Below are 21,298 nucleotides of genomic sequence, written 5' to 3'. Positions count from 1 at the left end.
TTGGCGTTCGGTGCTTCTGTCTGTTTCCGTTGACTCTGGAGGCGTGGCTTTCTTCCTTCCTCCCATCTCTCCTTCTCTTTCTTTCTTCTTCCTTTCTTTGTATTGCAACGCTACTAGTAGCGCTCAAGAAATGTCCTTCGTTATTGCATTTTTTTCCCCTGGGAAAAAATCAGTATTCGACGACATCAGATTGTAAAATTATGCAAGCTTTCTCTGTTGTGTTTGCTATAGTTTTGAAAAACAGTTTAATCATGGTAAGAAAAAAAACCCACAAAGATTGGCTTTGACTTATCTTGGATCGTGTCACCCGTTATCCTCGATGGAGTAGCAAAGCAAGTGGTGGTAAAGTTTACCCCAGAGCCAGCTTGTAATCAAAGATGTCTTTGTAGATTCCTCTTGAAAATATCTCAAAGAAGTTCCAGAATCTTAGAATGGATGAGTGAGCACACAGAATCGTTTATTAACAGGGCTCAATGATTGAAGAACAAATTTGATCATGCTTTAAACTTACTTGTTGATGAGAGCAATTGAAATCTTGGTAAAGAGAAGGGAGTGTGGCCTTTGAAGTGCTTTGGGGACTGGATTACTCTGCAATTAAATCGATGCACGAAAATTGGATTTTAGGGTATCCAAATAGCACACTGTAAGAGAAATAAATATATCGGGACTCTTTTCCTATCGCCAACGCAGAATAATAAAGAAACAGTTCATTTCTCTGCAATAATAGATTTAAAAGAAAACTTAATTTTTAGTCAGTGCAGCTTCTAGGAAGAATTGTAGCATCAGCACCAATGCACCAGGCAACAAAATGACTTTCCTCTTTCAGCATTTAATGTTAACAGTGTACTTGCTAGTTTAATCTAGTTATTAATGCTGTGTATACGATGTATCAAAAAAGCAGAGAGAAAATTAAAATGGAAGAACTGCATGACATGTGAAAAGAAAGATGGTGTTTTACCAATGGTTTCATTTTTATTACTTATTGAGCAAGTTTGTCAGCTTTGCTTTGTGATAGGAAAGCAGGTCCGTTGTCAGCTTTTAGTCTCAGCTCAGTCACCAAACGAAGGGGTAGCTAGTGCTTCGTACTGCCTATTACTTGTTTTCTTGCTGTTAGGGGAAAAAAAGGTCTACTTTAAACCAACTAAAACAATATCTTGTGGAGAATACTTGAATGCATTAAACCAAAGTCAAAATCAATTAATAATAGGCACTTAATATATTCATTTTGGAAGTGTCAGTTCTTGGTGGAGGCTGGATTTATCCCAGCCCAAAACAGGAAACAAGGGCAGTTCTGTCTAATAAAATGAGTCTTAGAATCGGACTGCAGCATTTTCCTGAGCTAATCCATTCACCTCAGTAAAACCTGTGTTTATATAAATTTTCACTGTGGATTCAGAAGTTTCTAACCTTAAGTACATAAGATTTGGCATAAATTTTGCTTTGTGTCCCTCTATATGTTTATGTAACACTCTGCAAGCAATTGTAGGCACAGTGGTTATATTCAGATGTGTTATTTGACGTTTGATTTTCCTAAAATACATGAAAAAATTTATGATGGTTTCAGAAAACAGAGGAGAATGCAGCAGGACAATGCAGTCAGTTCTGATTTTCTGCATCATGGACCTTCCATGTCCATATCCATTAAATATTGTCCCACATTGAGTCAACTTGCCCTTTCTATATACAACCTTTGTAGCATCTCTCTCTCTCTCTCTCTCTCTCTCTCTCTCTCTCTCTCTCTCTCATAACGAGTGTAGCTTGTTATTGTGTCTGTATTGGTAAAATATAAATTGATTTTATTATTTTTTAACTTGTATATCTGCTAAAACTATCTCACAGTGAATTCCCAAACACATGCCATTTTATTCTTTTCAGAAAACTTAGAAACTTTGCCACCTGTAGTTAACAGTATCTAACATCCCAATGACTGGGGGCGGGGTGACAAGCCCGGCGACTTTCTCACACTGCTGGCCCTCTCCATTTGCACGGATTATTATGAACGAGAGGAGGGACTTGTTGCCCCAGGAATCTCCTAGTCCCTGTTCTTAGAATGATGTAAAGACAAGGAAAGTTACACTCGTCCATTTCTCCAAGTGGTGTTCTGAAGCAGAATGAAGGAGACACAGGAAGAGGGTGTCAGGGGCCTTGCCTTGAAACTCAGAACCTTTGGTAGCATTTGTTGAGAGTAAACAGGTCAACCAAGTAAAGAGTATAAAGTGTCAAAAACAATGTTTGTTGAGCTGGACAAGTGATGACTTAAACTTGTGTTTACTCTTTCCCCAAGGTTTGGCTGTGGTTGTTTTTTGAAACAACATTTTGATGGTCTAAGAACTCCCAATGAGGTCAGCTTAGGGAAGAAAACAAAAGAGGAAATAAAATAGAGATGACCTCTTACTGAACACTGGCTATTTCATAGATTTTATATGTGTGTCCGTAGGAACACTGCAGATTCATTCATTTGTTCTGAATTTTCGGTGATTAGTCAGACAGAGCAAGATTCCATTTAAAGTAATAAATTACATTAAGATCTAGGGAAGCCTAATTTTCTGATATTTAGCAGACCTTATCATTTTGAGTTGTGGAATTAAACAAGAGTATTGAGGGTTTTTTTCTGATATGAAAAACTTTTTTTCTTAAGCTGGGCTACAGTAAAAACTAAAATTTATAATCTAGTCAAATATTTCTAATATAAGTTTTCTAAAATAATTCAATTCAGGTATTCTTCAATGCTCTCATTCTGAAAGATTACTGATTTTTCCAGCTATATTTTCCTTTGACTTTCGATTATTTAAATTGTCAAATTTTATTCATTTTCATGTTAGCTTGCCGTGTGTCCTTAGAAGTTCTATTATATCACTATAAGTTGAAACAAGAAGGATGTGCGTAAAATAACTCACCAAAGTGAAACTAATTGAGAAACCAGACACTGACTTGCTTTTTCCCCCCAATTTAGCAGGGGAGTTTGGGTTGACTGTTTTTGTCATTTGAAATAATGTGAATAAGGCTGTTTTCCTCAGAAAAAAATAAAATGCTATTCAACATTTGTGAAATTATGCAAGCTGAGTGACTGATATTCTAGTTATAACTTCAAAGAAGAGTTTAGTCACTACAAGGGATTAGATTTCATTTATTTATTGATAAAGAGGCCAACAGTTCAAGTTAAGAAGGTGCTAGAACTGCTGTGAGGCTAATGAAATTTTGATGGCCTGAGCATCCCATGAGAGTAAAGGAACATTCGGACCATGTCACATGTCTCCGTGTTAGCAGAGATTCTAAACCAGTGATAAAATATATTCTTTTGCAAAACTAACTCTTCACCAACCATGGGGAGTTGACGTTAAGAAGCATTTTGAGAAAAAAAATTTATTACAGTGTATTGAGTTTCATATCAAATTTCAAATGTTAATCTTGTTCCGAATTAAGGTTGTGGGAGAAGGCCTTTCTTGACACGTACTGACAACTTTCTAAGTCAACTGCCATGCTCCAGGGCAAATACTGGAGGGTCAGTGGTTTGTGACCACCTATTAGCAGCGGTCCTAGTAAGCTGTTGAGAGACTACAAAATAAATGTGATGGGATGCCGTAATCAAAGGGAAAATTACCAGTGTGCTCTGGCTCGTTTGAGGCATTTTTCCTGCCTCTGATGGATTGTTAAAAGACCCCTGACTGAACGCCCACTCTCCAGCTTTGCAAGTCATCTGATCTGAATTCCAAATATCTATGTAAATGTCAGGAACAAAGGACTTTTTTTTTCAAAACATCAAGCTTTAAGCTTTAAAAAATGTTTATTTGTGCATCTTTTCCCAGAAGAAGCCTAGCATGTATTATTATCCTTTGTCAGCCAGCAGTGTGGTATTGTGAGAAGTGCCTGGATTCAGAATCACAGCGCTCAGGATGTAAATGCTTTCATTCAACCCCTAAGACTGTTTGCTCCTGAGTCACCCAGAGCTCAAGGTCCCAACTTTCCCATCTCTGCCTGGCTACTCGGCCAGTTGTATTGCTGGCCCCAGAGATGTGGAGGTCTTCGTCTTGCTTCTTCTGTCGGTCTCCACGACCTCTTCTGCCCCTTGGGAACCGATGACCTTTGACACTAGACAGAGACCAGGAGGAGGTGGCTCTCCTCTCCTCTTCTACCTCGTCGTAACTGGGGACCTCGAGAGCCTCCTCTGAGGGCGACAGCTGAGAACGTGTTGACGGGGGCAGACCACCTGGGTTGGTATTGGCTCCACCACCTCCCAGCTGTGTGGCCTTGGGCAAGTGACTTAACCTTCCTGTGCTACCGTTTCCATGAGGGTAAAATGCAGAAGATCACAAATGACGTGCAGCCCTTATAGGGTTGTTGTGAGGATTAAATGAGCTCGGATATATAATATGCTTAGAACAGCGGTGCCTGGTGTCTAGTGAGTTCCAAACAAGGGTGTCCTCTTATTATTATTTGTAAATGGTGGAAAATTATATCTCCTTCTTAAGTGTTTGTGAAGATTAAGTGAGGTGCACGGTATCAAGTACCTACATAGTCTTGGCCCACAGTGTGTCCCCTGCCCCCCTTCCATATTCCCCCTCTGTCTGCATTAGTCAAGTACTTATACATTTGGCGAACGAGGAAGAGCGAGTGGTCTCCTCCAGAAGACGCACTGCTAATTTGCATAGCCTGGAATTTCTGTCACCATTTACTGACTCTTTTATTTTTCTCTAAAACCCCACATACTTTTTAATTCACTGTAATTAAATGAACGTACATTAAGTGGTGCTGATAATTAGTCTGATGGCTGTAGACTTCAAAGAGTTTAGCATGCTCCTTCCCCTCCTGGCCAAAGGAAATTTCAAAAGTGGTGTTTCCCTCAAAGGCATGTTACTTAGACAGCCAGTCAGTTAAAAGGCAATTTAACTCATGCTCATCAGTTCACACAATAGAATAAATCATTCCTGGAAGACTTTATTTCTCACCTGGGGTCTTAGCGATATACCTGTGGTAGGACCTCACTAATGCCACACTAACTGTGCAGATACTAAAGTATTCCAGGGCTAATTTGGCTAACAAGAAGCATAGAGCATTAATGTGCAATATTGTTAAGTGTAATAGATACTTGCTTTGCCAGACTAAAACACTTCAAAAAACCAATTTACTTGTCCTTTGAAATAGTAGTTTTAAAGTCTACTTTCTGTATGGATAGATAAAATCTAAAAGTTGAGCTACTGTACTTAAAAAAAAGATATACCCCTTAAACCAAGTTGATAAACTGTTGTAGTGATGTTTACATCACTGTCACAGTAGAGAACTTTATTTTGCCATCCAAATTACCACACTGGGCAAAATATGTTCTCTGAAAAAGTGGGCAGGGCAATTGTTTCTCTCTCTGAGCAACTGCATATAGGTGAGAGAGAAGAAATGGAAGGATTTGCAACTATTCTATCACCACTTAAGTTCTAGAATAGTGTGGGAGAAACTGCCAGTGGTGTTGGAATACCTGTTACGTCGCGTACATGTGATGCTTGTAGCCCTGACACAGACGTCATTCCTCTCCTGGCTCTGTTTCTACAAGAGGCTAATAGTTGCGTTTTCCACAAATAATTTGAAGAGAGGTGTATTCTTTTGCCTAGCCTGATTCCGTTCCTTCAACTTGACCTTTCTTAACTTTCAGCCTACTTTGGAAATTGATTGTGAGAATTAAGGAGGAATTCCATTGCTGCAAGAAATAAATGCTATTTCAGTGTTATTCTAATTTGATGAGATTTTACTACACATGCTAAACCGTAACTTGAATATAAATTCCATTATGGGCTCTCTTCTGGAATGTAATGGTCAATTCCAGCATGTCCTAGTGTTGTAAATTATATTTTATGTTTTAGGTGCTCTGGGATGTCAAAATAACAAAAGTAATATGTTGCATGCTTCCTAAATCAAGGTCAGAATTAAAGTGCTGCTTTGCAAAATACAGTCAAATAGCTTCCAATATATAAAAATAATTACATCACCTTCATGGGTACATGTTTATAGTTTAAACAGCAACTTGTCATTCTTTAACCAAAAGCTTCCATACTTCATTTTGGATGAAATAGATTCACTTCATGGATCTGTTACAAGTCACTTGAGCACAAGTAAGTGATGATTTAAATAAAAGTTTTTAAAAATTTAGTATTATGAAACTAGAATTAAGAATGCCATAAAGTCCACCACCATGGTTGTTATCACTTAAGTATTTATATACATTTATATTTTCCATTCTAAGAGGATTTTCGGCACTGCTTGACAGTTTGCTACTCGTCACACAGATATTGCCATTTCTACAAAACAACTTGTATTCTATGTGGTTTTGTTCAAAGTCTATAGAATATATGCAGTATCTGTTTAAAATCCAGATGTTCTTTTAATTGTGGAGTTGAAATCAAAGTAAAGCTTACTAACACAAATCAAAACTGATGATGCATGCTATTTTGATTTTTGAATGTGGTTTGATATCCTTGAAAAATCACAGTAGTAGCGGTAAAATTGTTTTAATTAATGAATTGAACAACAGCGAATGCAGAGTCAGGTTCATTGATGTAATTATCACTGAAATAGAAAAAATAAGTGTTAGAGCCATAGAACCGTAGTTTATTTGCCATTCCAAGGGTGTTCAAGTGTTTGAAAACCAATTAATTATTTGGGGGGGGGGTGTTATTTATAGAATATTCTTCTCAGGTCATAATAATTCTGTTAATTAACATTTACCTACCCACAAGTTTAAATGTGAAAAATCTTCTACCTCATTTACTGAGTAGTTTGAACGAGGGTTTCACTCTATTGGAATTTTCTTCTCTTTATCAGTTGACTTGAGATAGTTTGCCATAATGAATAGACTGTAAACTAAGTGTAAAAGCTTTCTGAATGCGTATTAAAATGGATACAAATGAGTATAAACTTGAGAAAGGGACAATTAAAAATGTCTTATGAGTAGTGCCTTGACTTTAAATATCAAGTCACACAGAAACTGAAAACTGAATAAAGTTGAGATGTGACTTTTGGAATTGATTTCTCATTGAGTATGTCAACTACATTCTCATTCAATGAATGGTAAATGCTAGGTACTGTACCAGGGGCTACAAAAACAAAAAAATGAGTATGATATAGTCTCTGACTCTAGAAATTCATAGGCTGGTTGGGAAAACAGGCAAGTAGATATTACATTGTAATTGTACTTTAATGTACTAAGTAATATGAAAACACAGTATACGAAGTCAGTGTCAGCACAGAGCAGATTCTTGCCACAGAAATTGTGGGCAGGAGAGGAAAAAAGGTTTTATAAAGGAGGAAGGAGGTGGCATTGGTACACAGGCTCAAAGGATATGTAAAAATGCAAGGTGTAGACAAAGCAGTGAAGGAGAGAGTGTGAAATCCCTGGGGACTGTTCCAAGAGCCAGAGGCTCTTTGGTGCCTGTAACACAGGGCATTGTGTGGATGAGTTATGAGAGTTTAGGCTGTACAGGTAGCCCCAGACCATGTTGCAAAGGAACTTCATGGCCATGCTAAGGAATTTGTACTTTTTCCTGTAGGTAATGGGAGTCTCGGAAGAATTTTCGTACAGAGGAATATTCCAGTCATATTTACATTTTTGCAGAGTACTCAGAAAGCAGTGTAGAGTGTTAACTGTCTTTCCCACAAAGGGAGTAAGCTCCATAGGGCCGTGGCCCTGTTCACCCTTGTGTCTCTGTATTCACCTCACCCAGTGCCTGAATTTGGAACTGAAACTGTAGCTGAGCGAATACATAATTGGAGGTCAAACTTGAAAGCAAATTGGCCAATCAGGTAGTATTATAATTATCAAAGTGAGAAAATACAAACATTTGAACAAAGACCTGGAAAGGACAGGGAGACAGATTCAAATAGATTCGACTTGATGATTAATTCATTGCGTTGGTATTAGAGAAGAGGAAGACATTTAAAAAGACCCTCTAACGTGGAAGTGATGCTATAATCCAAGTTGGAGGTTAAAGCATATTGTTTGTGCTAAAGTCAGTAATTCCGAGAAGGACAGGTTGTATTTGAGATGTCTGTGGGACATCAAAATCCAGAATATATTAAGCAATTATATATATATACATATATATATTACAAAATTTATATATTATATATAATAAAATGTAATAATACATATAATCATATATATTATAAAATTTATATATAATATATAATAAAATGTAATTATATATATATGTATATATAAAACTCAAGTTAAATTTTGTTTAGAAACATTTACTTCATTATCTCTATGATTGCAGTTAAAGCCATAGGGCAAATTAAACCTCTCCCCAAAAGCAAATAAAATGAGAAAAGAAGAGAAATGAAGATAAAACACTGAGTTCACCAATATTTAACATAAAGGTACAGAAGAAGCACCAGTGAAAGAAACAAAGAGGGACGTTCCATAGAGACAAAAAGAAAACCAAACAAGATCAGTTCACAGAAGACAAAAGAGACAGGACATGATTAACAGAGTCAAAAATTTCCAGAAGTGTAGTAAGTTAAGTGCCAAATACATCCTTTGGATTGCACAGAGGATCTTAATTTCTGTGTAGTGGGTGTGGTCGTCAAGTTGTAGTGGGTGGGGAGATGAACAGAAACTATGGCACCAGTAAATGTATATTATTCTTTCCAAATCTTAACTAAGAAAGGAGAGAGTTAGGTGTAACTCCTGGGGAACACAAGGGCAGGGGTATTTTTATATTGGAGGACATTTCAGCCTCTTTCTAAGGAAAGGGAAGGAGTAATGAGAAGATGAAAGTGGAGGAGATTAAGGGGGAAATGAAGTCTGGCCTCCGAAGGTTCGGGAGCAGGGAGATCTTTGGAATATAAACTTAGATAACTGTGAATTCCTCAGTACTTTTTATCTTGTAAGGTACTTTTCATCTTACAACTTTGTGATAGCATTAGTTTAGTGTTTGCTGTAGGAGAGGTGTACTTTTAAAAGGTATATTTCTATCTACACTGATTAAAATCATAGCATAGGGCTTCCCTGGTGGCGCAGTGGTTGAGAATCTGCCTGCCAATGCAGGGGACACGGGTTCGAGCCCTGGTCTGGGAAGATCCCACATGCCGCGGAGCAACTAGGCCCGTGAGCCACAACTGCTGAGCCTGCGCGTCTGGAGCCTGTGCTCTGCAACAAGAGAGGCCACGATAGTGAGAGGCCCGCGCACCGCGATGAAGAGTGGCCCCCGCTTGCCGCAACTAGAGAAAGCCCTCGCACAGAAACGAAGACCCAACACAGCAAAAATAAATTAATTAATTAATTTTAAAAAAATCATAGCATAGCATAGTTAGTGTAGTATAAATTGATGACATTTGATGGACTTGACAATTCATGTCATTAAAAGGTTTGGGGGAAAATACATTCTTATTCAAAATTGAGATTTTATTTAAAACAGTACTATAAAGCTGTTAAAAAAAAAAAAAAGAAAGAAAAGCACATCCAGAGTTTAATAGAAAACAGGTAATTATCAATTCTGGAGCCTGAAATAAGAGGATTGTTCTCAGTACTACTCCAGATACAGATACATAGGTAACTTCTATTTCGTTTCCTTGATCACTGATGTGTGTGTGTGTGTGTACAATCTATATATAAACATATAGATATATAATAAAATAGTTGTATAATAAATACATATATAATAAATAGATATGACAAAATAAAAATAGATACAAATATATAATTATATATAAATCATACACATGCCTGTATACATATATAAGTGTGTGTTTATGACCTTTGCCTTAAGGATTAAATTAATAGCTTAAATATAAGTCTTTCCACCTTAGTAACTGCCACATGGTTTTGCACTAGCTATACTGTCTATTTTGCTTAAAAACAAAATGCATGTCTACAAACATAAAATTATACAACCAGATTTGATTATTAGCAAACACTCTTGAGGAATTACCAAACATTCATTTTTAAAAAATACTCAAAAGGGAGCCAAAAAAATAGAACACAAGTGATATGTCTGAGAGAAATAAAAATAGGCTATAAAAAGCCAGAGTGTTAGTTATTATTTGCATATTGAAATTTGGAAAACTGACTTTGTGAAATGATTATTCAGACTAAACTGAATAATTGATTTGTCTTTAATTGGTTAATATCAAAGTAATCAGTAGGAAGTAGGCTTGCTCTTCCAACTCATTTTTATAGGGGTGTTAAAGTTCACAAAGAGAGATCTTAAAATTTTGACATACATCAGCTGGAGATTCCTGGGGGATTTGAAAGTGCTTGAATGAAATGTCAGTTGCTGCAGAAAGCAAGTATAAAACATTCCTTTATAATGGACTGTGTCTCATTTACTGTGAGGGGAACACCATTGTATAGATTGTAAGGTACAAAATGTGCTTATAGGTGAACTAAATTATTTGAATTAACCTATCTAAAGAGTTTAAGGCTTCAGATAATCGTTAAAATGTTTTAAGCATTTAATCATTATTTGCATTGTACTGTGTCAATAACCCAAGTAAAATGATAAGTGATGACAGACATAATAAAAATGGAACTTTAGGCCAAGCAATTTTAAGTAAAAAATGTTATGAATGTTTAAATCTATGCCCTTAATTTATCTATTTTATTTACTTAGCATTACATGTCATTTGAAGACACAGAGAAGCATATGGATAATATTCACTACTTTCTATTTTGGTATTTACACTTTCATTCTTTATCTGTGTATATATTTTTAAATTAGAATTGCAATTTCTGTTTTGACCTAAGTTTCTCCACATTATTAGATATTCTTCTTCAACATAATAGTTTTCCATGCGGTGATTTATCATAATTTGTTTAACATATCCACTACTTCTGAACATCTAGGTTGTTTGAATTTTCACTTTTGTAAATCATGTTGTAATAACAATTCTAGTGGCTAAATCTTTGCCCCTAATTCTGTATCCCCTAATACCTTAGGATGAATTCTTGAAAGTGGAATATCAGAGCCAAAGTTATGTACAGTTTAAAGCATTTGATATACCCTGTCAAAATGCCCTGCAAAAAAAACTTGTATCAATTTACCCTCCTCCCAGAAGTGTAAAAAAGTGTCTTTTTCCACATGCCATTGACAAGGAATGTTGCCATGCTTTAAAATTTTAGCAACTTGATGGAAACATAGTATCTTACTGGTTCTTCACACAATTCGCTTTTGTAAATGTCATTTAATTTAATTAGGGGATGCTTCATAATGTCTAATAAATATATACTAATCTGCTTAAATTTTGGCAAGGAGACATCAATAAAAATTAGTGCTGTTAAATCTTTGCAAAGAAGTAGGGTAAAATTTGTGAGCTATCTTATATAAATAGTAGTTTTTAGATACTAACTTCAGGTTTGGTAGTTTCTGAGAGATCTAGAATTCTAACTAAAAATAAACGTTTTCAGGAATGCACAGTATAACAGTATATAACCACTAGCAGTATAATGCGTAGCCTTTAGACATTGCAAAAAAATGTAGTGGAAAAACAGACTTAAATAGGTTTCTGGAAGTTACATATAATATCAGAAGCAGTTATTGAGATCTGTATTTCATTAAAAAACAAAGCATGAAACCTGCAAAAAGTCAGGATGCATTATGCACATATTTTGTGAACGTCCTTATATTAAATACTTTGAGAGATATTTTTAAGGAATAAAATGGACCCTTTGCTCTCAAGCTTATGGACTTGGAGATACAGGGCTTTACAAAGAGAAAACAATTGGAAGACAAAGCAACTGGATGAAATACATGGCTAAATTGCACATTGAAAAGAGAAAAGTGATAAAGGTTTAAAAAAGGAAAGATTTTGCAGAATTAGTAGTATTCCAGCAGGATTTTGAAGGTGATAAAATATGTTTAAATATGGCAGAAAAGTAGTGCCTGCTTACAGTTGGAAAAACTTGCAGAAATGCTTGGAAGCAACAAGCGAAACAATGGTAGCCTTATAAGGAGGCCACCCATAGATTCTAGAAGAATCCTCTTGGGGAGCGCTGGAAGTTAAAGTTGACAGTTAAGTGGAATCCACTTGCGAAGAACTGTAAATGTCACGCTGATAGGTCTGAGATTGTCCCTGTGGGTTCTGTCTGTCCTGTTCACACCCTAAAGCAGTGTTGAATGGACTCTATGAAGGCCGACCTGGAATTGATGAGCCATGGTTCAACATATACTAGGAAGACATTATGTTGAATAGAGAGGCAGCAACAAGTTGTAGCAGGGTTGGCAGGACTTTGTCATGTGAGAAAGAAAGATAAAGAGTCAAAGATGAGTGCGCAACCTGGAAAAATGTTGCTGTAGTAGGAAAATAAAAAAAGAAAGGCCATAGGAAGATAGTTGAACAGACTGTCATCTGCACAATTACATAAAGCCGTCATGCAGAAGAGTGCATATTGCAGTTTGTGAAACAGTAAACAGTGTGAAAAAGATGTTATCGAAAACTAAAAATAGATGTGGATTTAAGGGAATCTTCAGTGGTTTTGTTAGAAAACAAAATGGGCAGTGAATAATAGCAGATCTAGTATAGACTCAAAAGAGACAGTGATTTCTCTGTTTTTCCTGAATCGTCCCTTAGAACAAGACATTCAGTTACCATACAGTGTCCAGCAAGAATCCTATTTTATGCTATTCCAGTGCACTGATTTACTACTAGAGTAAGAGCCTTAGCGACTGAAGAACAGAGTCTGAAAATATTTCACCCCCATACATTTTAGTTGCTTCCTGCCAAATCTCAAAACAATCACTACATAAAATAGATTTCCTGTACTTCTTGACTTTGTATTTATCTTCGCCATGGCTGTAATGAGGGTTTTGCAACTGATGTATTCCCCACGGGAACCACTGGAGAACACCACGATGGTACAAGGAAGGAGGCTGCAAAATTATTAGTAGTAAACCTTATTCCGCTTCCACCAGTGGGTCTCAGTCCTGATTAAGGTTCTATGTCAGGACAGTTGAGTTCTGTAGATGGCTTGATACAGGCACAGCGGTGCCCTAACACTGGGCCAGTGGGCCCCTCAATGCTGTAAAGGCAAAGGACTTAAATTTCAGTAGCTCTTACTGTCCACATTTGCATCCGTAAGGGTCTAGATGTGAACTTCATGGTTGCACCATTAGCACATTGAATGTACTTATTATTTTATCTCAAAATCTTATGAGATTAGTGCAGAGGGTCAGAAGAGGAGCAATGTTTCTTTAAAGTATTCTCATAATTTTACCTATCTATTCCAAGAGTGATTGCTAAAGGGATAAAAATGGATGAAAAGGAATTTCTTTGGAGGTGAAAAGTTTGTACTTTAAGGGATAAGAATATTGCCATATATATGTCCATGAGTCCTGGTTACTTCCGCCATATTTCAAGTAGTTTGTACTAAATGTATAGCTCAGTGATAGTTGATCAGCTGTCAGGCAAGATTTCATCTCCTGAAGAAATATCAGAAAGAGTCAGCGCTTAGGTTGACCCTTTCCATGAAATACGTTTCTTATCCTTTTTTAATTAGAAGTTTTCACCCACAAAAATCCTCTTACTCCAACCAATTCTGATTTTGCTATGATGACATTCCATCATTCCTGGAACAGTTTGTATTCTCCAAAATACTTTGACATCCCATGGGAGGTATCACTACTCTATAGAAGCATTTTGGAAATAGTCATTTTGTAACAATGATAATCGGTAAGGATTTTGGATGTGAACGTTGTGGTTATTGTTTAGAAAAGTCATTCTATGAACATCCAAATGGCAGAGCAGAACAGAGATAGAGGTGGAGACAGAGACAGATATTTGGATTTTATTGAGCACCTACTGTAGTCCACCTGACACCTTTTGAGGTTAGTATTATCCCTGTTTAACCAAGGAAAGAAAACTAAGGCTTAGAGACTCCAAATACCTTGCTAAGGTCCCACGGATACTAAATGACAAAGCCAGGGTTGAAATCCACCATCTAATTCCAAAACCACTATAATACACAGCCTATTCTTGTGTGGAATGTACTGGAATCTAGACAGTAGTAGAGTGAAGGTCCCCTCAGATCACCTACTTTTCAAAGAGAAGGAAAAAGTCTTGTAAATTTAAATGTCTTCCATGTCACCTTGAGCTTCTGTGTAGTTGAATTTGTTTCACACTTCTTAGTCTAAGATATAATCGTCCTATTTTAAGAAAAGAGTTTCATAGGCACAGTGCTAAGAACACTTGATTAGAAGTGGAAAGATCTGGGTTCTTATTCTGATTCTATCGTTAACTCATTTTTTTTTTTATCTTGGATCATTCACCCAGTGTCTTTGTGTCTGAGTTCCTTCAAACTGTGCCTTCTTATTAAACAATTTTTTTAAAATATGCATTATCATATTTTTGGTTAACCTTACAAACCTAATGTTGCAAAGTTTTTTCTTGAGGATTTACCTCAAGGGAGGAAAGTCACGTTGGGTTAGGATAAGTCCATTGAAGCGAAGATATGAAGCATGAGAATCTAATAAACTACCTAAAGTAGCAAGAAAAATTAGGTTCATTATTTGCATCAATCAAATATAATCCAAGTTTCCTTTGCTTCTGTGTATGTCTAAGTATTACATCTGCAAAGAGTGGGACTACGACCCTTAAACTAATACATTGTTGCCTACAAAGTTTTGTTATTTTTGTTTTCACAGTCATTTCAGATTCCTAAAATAAATTTGTTTCAGTGCTAAGAGTTTTATCTAAGTAAACATTAAGTATTGTGTGGTATTTCATTATATAAGCTTAGGAAATCTGCTTAGTAGTGATATTAAGGAAGAAAGTTCTTGGTGAATATTTTGCCATACCTGGCAAGCAGGTCCTAAATGTTTAATAGATAAATACAAAAATAACTCTCTCTGTCTGAGTTGTTTCACTTAACAAAATACACTCTAGGTCCACCCGTGTTGTCACAAATGGCAAGATTTCAGTCTTTTTTACGACTGAGTGATATTGCTCTGTGTGTGTGTGTGTGTGTGTGTGTGTGTGTGTGTATAAAATATCTTTCTCCATTCATCTGTCAATGGACACTTAGTTTGCTTCCATATCTTGACTATTATAAATAATGCTTCAATGAACATAGGGGTGCATATGTCTTTTCGAATTAGTGGTTTTATTTTCTTCAGATAAATACCCAGGAGTGGGATTGCTGGATCATATGGTAGTTCTGTTTTCAGTTTTTTGAGGAAGCTCCATACTGTTTTCCACAGTGGCTGCACCAGTTTACATCTGTACCAACAGTGCATGAGGGTATCCTTTTCTCTGTATCCTCGCAAATACTATATGTTTTCACTTTTATGTGGAATCTAAAAAACAAAACAAACGAACAAAAAGAACGAAACCAAGACAGACTCACAGATACAGAGAACAAACTAGTGGTTGCCAGAGGGGAGGGGGGAGGGGGAAGGGTGAAATAGGTGAAAGGGATTATAAGGTACAAGCTACCTGTTATAAAATAAGTGTCACAGGAATGTAATGTACAACACAGGGAATGTAGTCAATGATATTTTAATAACTTTGTATGGTGCATAATCGATAAAAATATCGAATCACTATGTTATACATGTGAAACTAATGTAAGTCAACTATACTTCAATTAAGAAAACAAAAACAAAAATGACATTACTTAAATATTTCAATCTTTTAAAAAAGATAATCAAGCCAGTTTTAACAAACGAAAAACAGTCAATAACATTGTCTCTTCCTCTTTCATTCACTTTTCAAAGAAAGATTTGGTGTGGAACATACTTTTTTGTTTTGACCATGGTCATACTTGATTTCCATACATGAATCATTTCTACCCCAAACTTCCCCATGTATTATTATCTGTGTCTTTCTTGAGATACTACAGGCTCAAAACACAATCTGGTTCAGGTTATTATTTCACTGAAAGAATATTCATGTGATTATCAGCTTGTTTCTAGGGGAAATGATCTCTAATAATCAATTCTGTTTTGTATGGCTAAAGAATCTGCCAGATGATTGGATATCATAGCCTGCAAGTCTGACAGAGACCTTGTGAGATACCAGCTTCACTCTCTGTCAGGAAGTCTGGAGAGATACAACTGAACTAGATATTGCGATTCTTCTGAATTTACCTGTATCTGTGTTTAATTAGAATTTCTTTCATGACTTTTATCCTAAGTTCTTGGCATGAAATGGAGCGATTTTGGTCCTCATCTTCATGTCATAATTCTTCTTATACTTGAATAGCAAGACTGTTATCCTTCTTTTCTCAAAACTAATTAGTCCCAATAGTCATTCTTTGATGAATTGATCCTACTTCCTAGACCTAATCATTTTCATTATTCACTGAGCGTCTTCCCAATTCATTATGTCTCCTTGGTTTCTGGGGACCTCAAAACACACACACACACACACACACACACACACACACACACACACACACACACACACTCTCTCTCTCTCTCTCTCTCTCTCTCTCGCCATTTTAATGATAGTAACATCACATTTCTGCTCAGTTATTTTTAGTGCCTAGGACGTGTATCAGCAATATGTTAAAAAGCCTGGCGTCTGTCCTCAAAATATGTTTTCAATGGTTAAATTCCCTTTTATGGCCCTTTAATTCAATTCTGGTCTGTCTTACTGTGATGTTACTAGAACCATTCAAAAGAGCCATTACTTGTTACTTTTTCCCTCCTCTTGCTTTTTCATAAATTTCTTTGTAATTTCAACTTCGGATTTCTTTGGAATTTTCCATGAAACTCTTATTTCCCAGATCATATTTCATCCTACAGATTAAGAGATCAGAATTTACTTATGGCTCTCTTCTCACATCCTCTGATCTTACGAATTTAGTTCAATTGTATTGTAACGTCTAGTTTACTTTCCTGCTTATTAATTATCAGGCCCTCTCTCCCTCTTTCTCCTTCCTCATGTCATCACTCTAAATTTCTTTGTAAATAACTGGAGTACTCAAATACATGTTTCTTTCAACCTGCAGTTCTTAATAAGCCAGGATGAGCAGTAAATGCCTATTTGAAAGGCTGACTTAGTGCCTTATTCGTATTTCCCACGCTCTGAAAGTCCATGCAGCTTTGAAGAGATCTAGGTTTAAAATGGAGTATGATATGTTAGTTGAGGAAAGCCTGCTCTACAAACGTGATATTTCAGTTAGATCTGTTTTAAAAATATACCTTAGAGTACCTTATTTTAGTTTGTCACTTACGGTGTTATACAAGTAAATTATGCAAACCCTCATTAACAAAAATAACTTGTTATTCTTTGCAAACATACTTCCAGTTAGAAAACTGCTGTTGGGGAACAGAAGGGTAGCTGTCTTTTAGTAGCCTGCTTTTTTTTTTTTTTTTCTAAGGGGTATAAATCATTAGGAATAAATTGTGTTCTGTCACTGTAGCCAGTAATTGGTGACATTTTCTTGTCACCATGGGACTATAAATAACAGTAATATACGTACTGTCAACAGATTCATTATGTTATGAAGAACATAAACTGGTAGTCTGTTTCTTTTAACTATACTTTGCATATTTTCTATATTAAGTACGGCACTGACATCTTCACCAATTTTTAAGGAATACTCGACAAAGCAGGTTTTGTCATTGATGACTTCAGATTGTTTCATTATGCTTTACATGTATTTTAATTATTTCTATTTCTTCTGTAGTCCACCTGGAAAATATATTCTTCCAATAGTATTTTGTTTGCAAACAGACATTTGATCCATAAAACAGGGGTTTTTTTTTTTTTTAGTAGTAGTAAAACATACAAGAGATGCAAAAGACTGTAAACATTTGTGATGCATTTTGAAATGGGTCATGTTATAAGAATAACTAAAAACACAAGGACCTCAAATTTTGTGTTTGTATAATAAATAGTGGTGATCTGTCCCCAGACTGAAGAAAAAAATAATCCATTTGGAAGGAACATTCATGTGGACTAAATCCTCTAATTAACTTGCTTCGTTGATTATTAAATTAGCACATGACTTTCCAGTTTGACTGTCCTGGCAACGTCACATGCCTATCACCTCTTAGACCGCCACCCGCTACGCAGGAAGGTAATGTCTCTTACTTTCAGTAGCTCCCACTGCTTACTGGAGAGAAGGTTTTATTTTTCTTTGCCTCCTCAAAATTAAGACAGAAAAGCTCCTGCTGGGTTATGGAGAAGGCCCAACAGACAAGCCCTTTCCAGCTTTATTTGGCCTTGTCTTCCCGGACAAGTTTATCAGCCTTTCCCCGGACGTCTCTGAAGTGAGACTTCAAGGGCATTACTTCCTGCCAGCTCAGTGGACTTTTTTGGGAGCTCTTGACATCACGACTTCCTCACTGAGAGGATGTCTTCTACGCTTCTCTCTTTGATTTTCTCTTTCCAGGTATACAACATTTTTGAAGTTTATCTCAGATTCCCTCACTTTGAGAAAATACATTATCCAAGTTTTCCTTACTTTGTTTCTCAATTATTCATTCAGCAAACACAGTCAAGGCATTGTTTCTGACTTTTCAGAGGCTACGAAGCTGAAAGCCATGACCTTCCAAGGTTGAGAGTGAAGAATCTTAGTAATAACTCTGTTAGGAGCTCCAGACACTTGTAACTTCACACCTCTTTATCACACATTTGTGTCTTTTAGTATTTTTGAATTAATTTCTCATTATTTTGGGCATTACAGCATTCAGATGTCCCTTTTTCCCTCTAAAGGTTAGCCCTTTAGCAGAGTGGTTCTTTTACTAATAGAAGCACCAAATCTTTTTTGTTTCCTGGACTGCATCTAAGTTATATTTGATTTTGAATTCTGCTTTTTCTTTGTTGGCTTCCTGCTGCTTCTTTGATATCCTTTCTATTCCTCTTCCTACTTAAAATCACACCGCCATCAAAAGCTGCAAATGTGAGTCTCTTTCACAATGGAAATTTTTTAAAGAAATTTTCCAAACGCAAACTGCTATAAATATTTTTTTAAATGAACTCACATGACTTGCATTATACATTATTCATCATGGCGATCAAAACTCTTTGCCAAAGTGGAGCTCAATTTTCTATTTTTTATTCCCACTTACCATTTCCAAATCACTTCCAAAATTTCAGCATTATTACTTTGTCTTACTTACCTACTTGAACTCTTTTCAATGCTATATACTTTCATCAAATTCAAACCGTTTATTTATTTCAAAGCTATTCTTAGTTCCTGGTATACAGGGAGCTTATATATTACTTCATTCAAATTTCTGCCCTTCTTTTGTACTTTCCTTACCTCTAGAAATTTTTCTTTCTTTCCTCCAATTCTCTTGATTCCTGGCTCCATAAAATGTCTGTTCATCAGAGAAGACAGAAAAGAAGTTGAATCAACCTTCTTAGGAAGATTTCAATTCTCTAAGCTTATCTTTCCTGTTAATTAAACACCAAGTGATCTTCTCTTCCTCTTCTTTCCTTGAGATTCCTTATGAAGTCATTATAACGGGCTCGTTTGTTTGCCATCTTGTGAATAAACCATGTGCTTTCTTGCCCCTTGGCCTTGATCATGCCAAGTTGGCAATCTGCATTACCCTCTCAGCTACTCTTTATGGATCAAAATCCTGCCAATCTTTCATGGCTCCACTTAAGTACCATTTCATTTGCATTGTCCCAAAGTGTAAATAGCTGGCCTGCCTCTAATTTCCCGTAGTGTCTACTCACTGTAGTTCTTCCATGACATTTAGCATTTACTACATTATTTTGAATTTATCTATCTACCTGTCTTTTTCCCTTCCCTCTATCATAAATGCCTAGAGAAGAGGTACTAGCCTTCTAATTCTACTCCAAGGATTGTGTGACGAAAGAGCTACACCCAAAATAGGTGCCAGGTTAAAATTTTCAACAACCAAATGAAGAAATGAAGCGTCTGTAAAGCAATTTTACTCCAATAAAGACGTTAAAATAAAAAAAAAAGAAATGAAGTGTCCATTGAACTACGCATGATGTAAGAAAATGGTGGGAGGAAGACAAGAGGAAAACTTAGCTCGATACAGACGAACATTTTGGTCTTCTTGGTGGGAAAATAAATGTTTGTATACTCCGACCTGTAAAAATATTTTATAAAGAGCTTTACGTTGTGGATGTTTTTTAAAACCACATGTGTAAAAAGGGGAATAAATGCATTGGCTTCCATGACATACTGTTTTCATTAGAATTCAGACCATTTGTGCAGCCCTTATTATGGTTTATTTCTTATTTGCATTCACTAGATTTTCCTTCCTAAATGATTTATACACTTGCATAACTTGAAATTTTAAACATTAAATTTATTGCACATTGTCGTTATACATTAAAGTTATTTTCATAATCTTGAGTACTTTAATATATCTTACGTTCTTATGCATATAATTTATGTTAAGAATTTTCTCCAGCAAGCTTTACACTGTCATTTGGAGCACTTTAGAAATCAATATTGTAGAATCCTATAAGAAGAAAAAATATTTCTAAAAGTACTCCCCTGTGTTCCCATTAATTTGTGTATTATCAGGTCTTTATTAGGAAGATAGTTGCTAATGTAAGCCTATAATAAACAGAGTATAATTGAATTTTCAATGTTTTGTCACCTGGGAGTCATTTTCTTGCAAGACCTCTGCTCCGTCTTCTGACTAATCGTCAGCAGTCACTCAGCATCGCCACATTAATGTCACCAAACGTTGCAAAAATATCCACCTGATTGCATTATATTTAAAGATATTCATTTCAAGCCCGTGATATTTTCCCCTTAAATTATTTACGTCAACTTTAAATATCATTTAGAATGCAGTCAATGTAATGAGCTGACACGATTTGAAAGTACAAATTCAGACGTGAGCTCAGATTAGTTGAGTTGGTGATAAAGCGCTGGAACAACAGCGTGGTGGAGCTGAGCTGGTCAGGGTGCCAACCCTGGAGAGGTGGGCATCAGACCCTCTCCTTCCCTGCGTTCAGCTTGTTTTTTGGTCAGTTATTTTTTTTGTTTTCTGTGAACCTCATCTGGGGAAAATCAGGTATTGTGGCGATATTATATTATGCTGAAGGATATCCTAATATATTATCAAAGCTAAAGACAATAACAGTTGAAAATGCTAGACACAGCTGGATTGGCGGGAAAAAGGGAAAACCTTTATTGTTGCTAATGCCGTATGATTAGAACTGCGTTTTTTCCAAAATCCAAAACACAGGATAGCGTCCCTGGGACAGTTCAGGTTTCTCTGTTGTTCTAATATAATCAATACTGGCTCCTTTCACTCTTACAGATGTCTTGGTTTGGTCATTAAATTAAATGGTCACCCAACCTATAACACATTTTTAGTTTAGTACCTCTCCTATTTCCCATTAGAAATCCTACACTTGACCTACTTTGCAA

General features: G+C 36.2%; 1 protein-coding gene across 14 annotated transcripts in view; it reads left to right on the top strand.

Annotated features, from left to right (window-relative positions):
* TENM3 (teneurin transmembrane protein 3) overlaps positions 1-21,298 on the top strand; it is a 2,524,603-nt gene that overhangs the window by 2,115,354 nt on the left and 387,951 nt on the right. The gene's annotated exons all lie outside the window — the stretch shown is intronic.

This window comes from Balaenoptera ricei, chromosome 21 (assembly GCF_028023285.1).
Source record: "Balaenoptera ricei isolate mBalRic1 chromosome 21, mBalRic1.hap2, whole genome shotgun sequence".
Classification (NCBI taxonomy): Eukaryota; Metazoa; Chordata; class Mammalia; order Artiodactyla; family Balaenopteridae; genus Balaenoptera; species Balaenoptera ricei.
The sequence above is the reverse complement of the archived record's forward strand: the minus strand, read 5'-3'. Positions and strand labels throughout refer to the sequence as shown.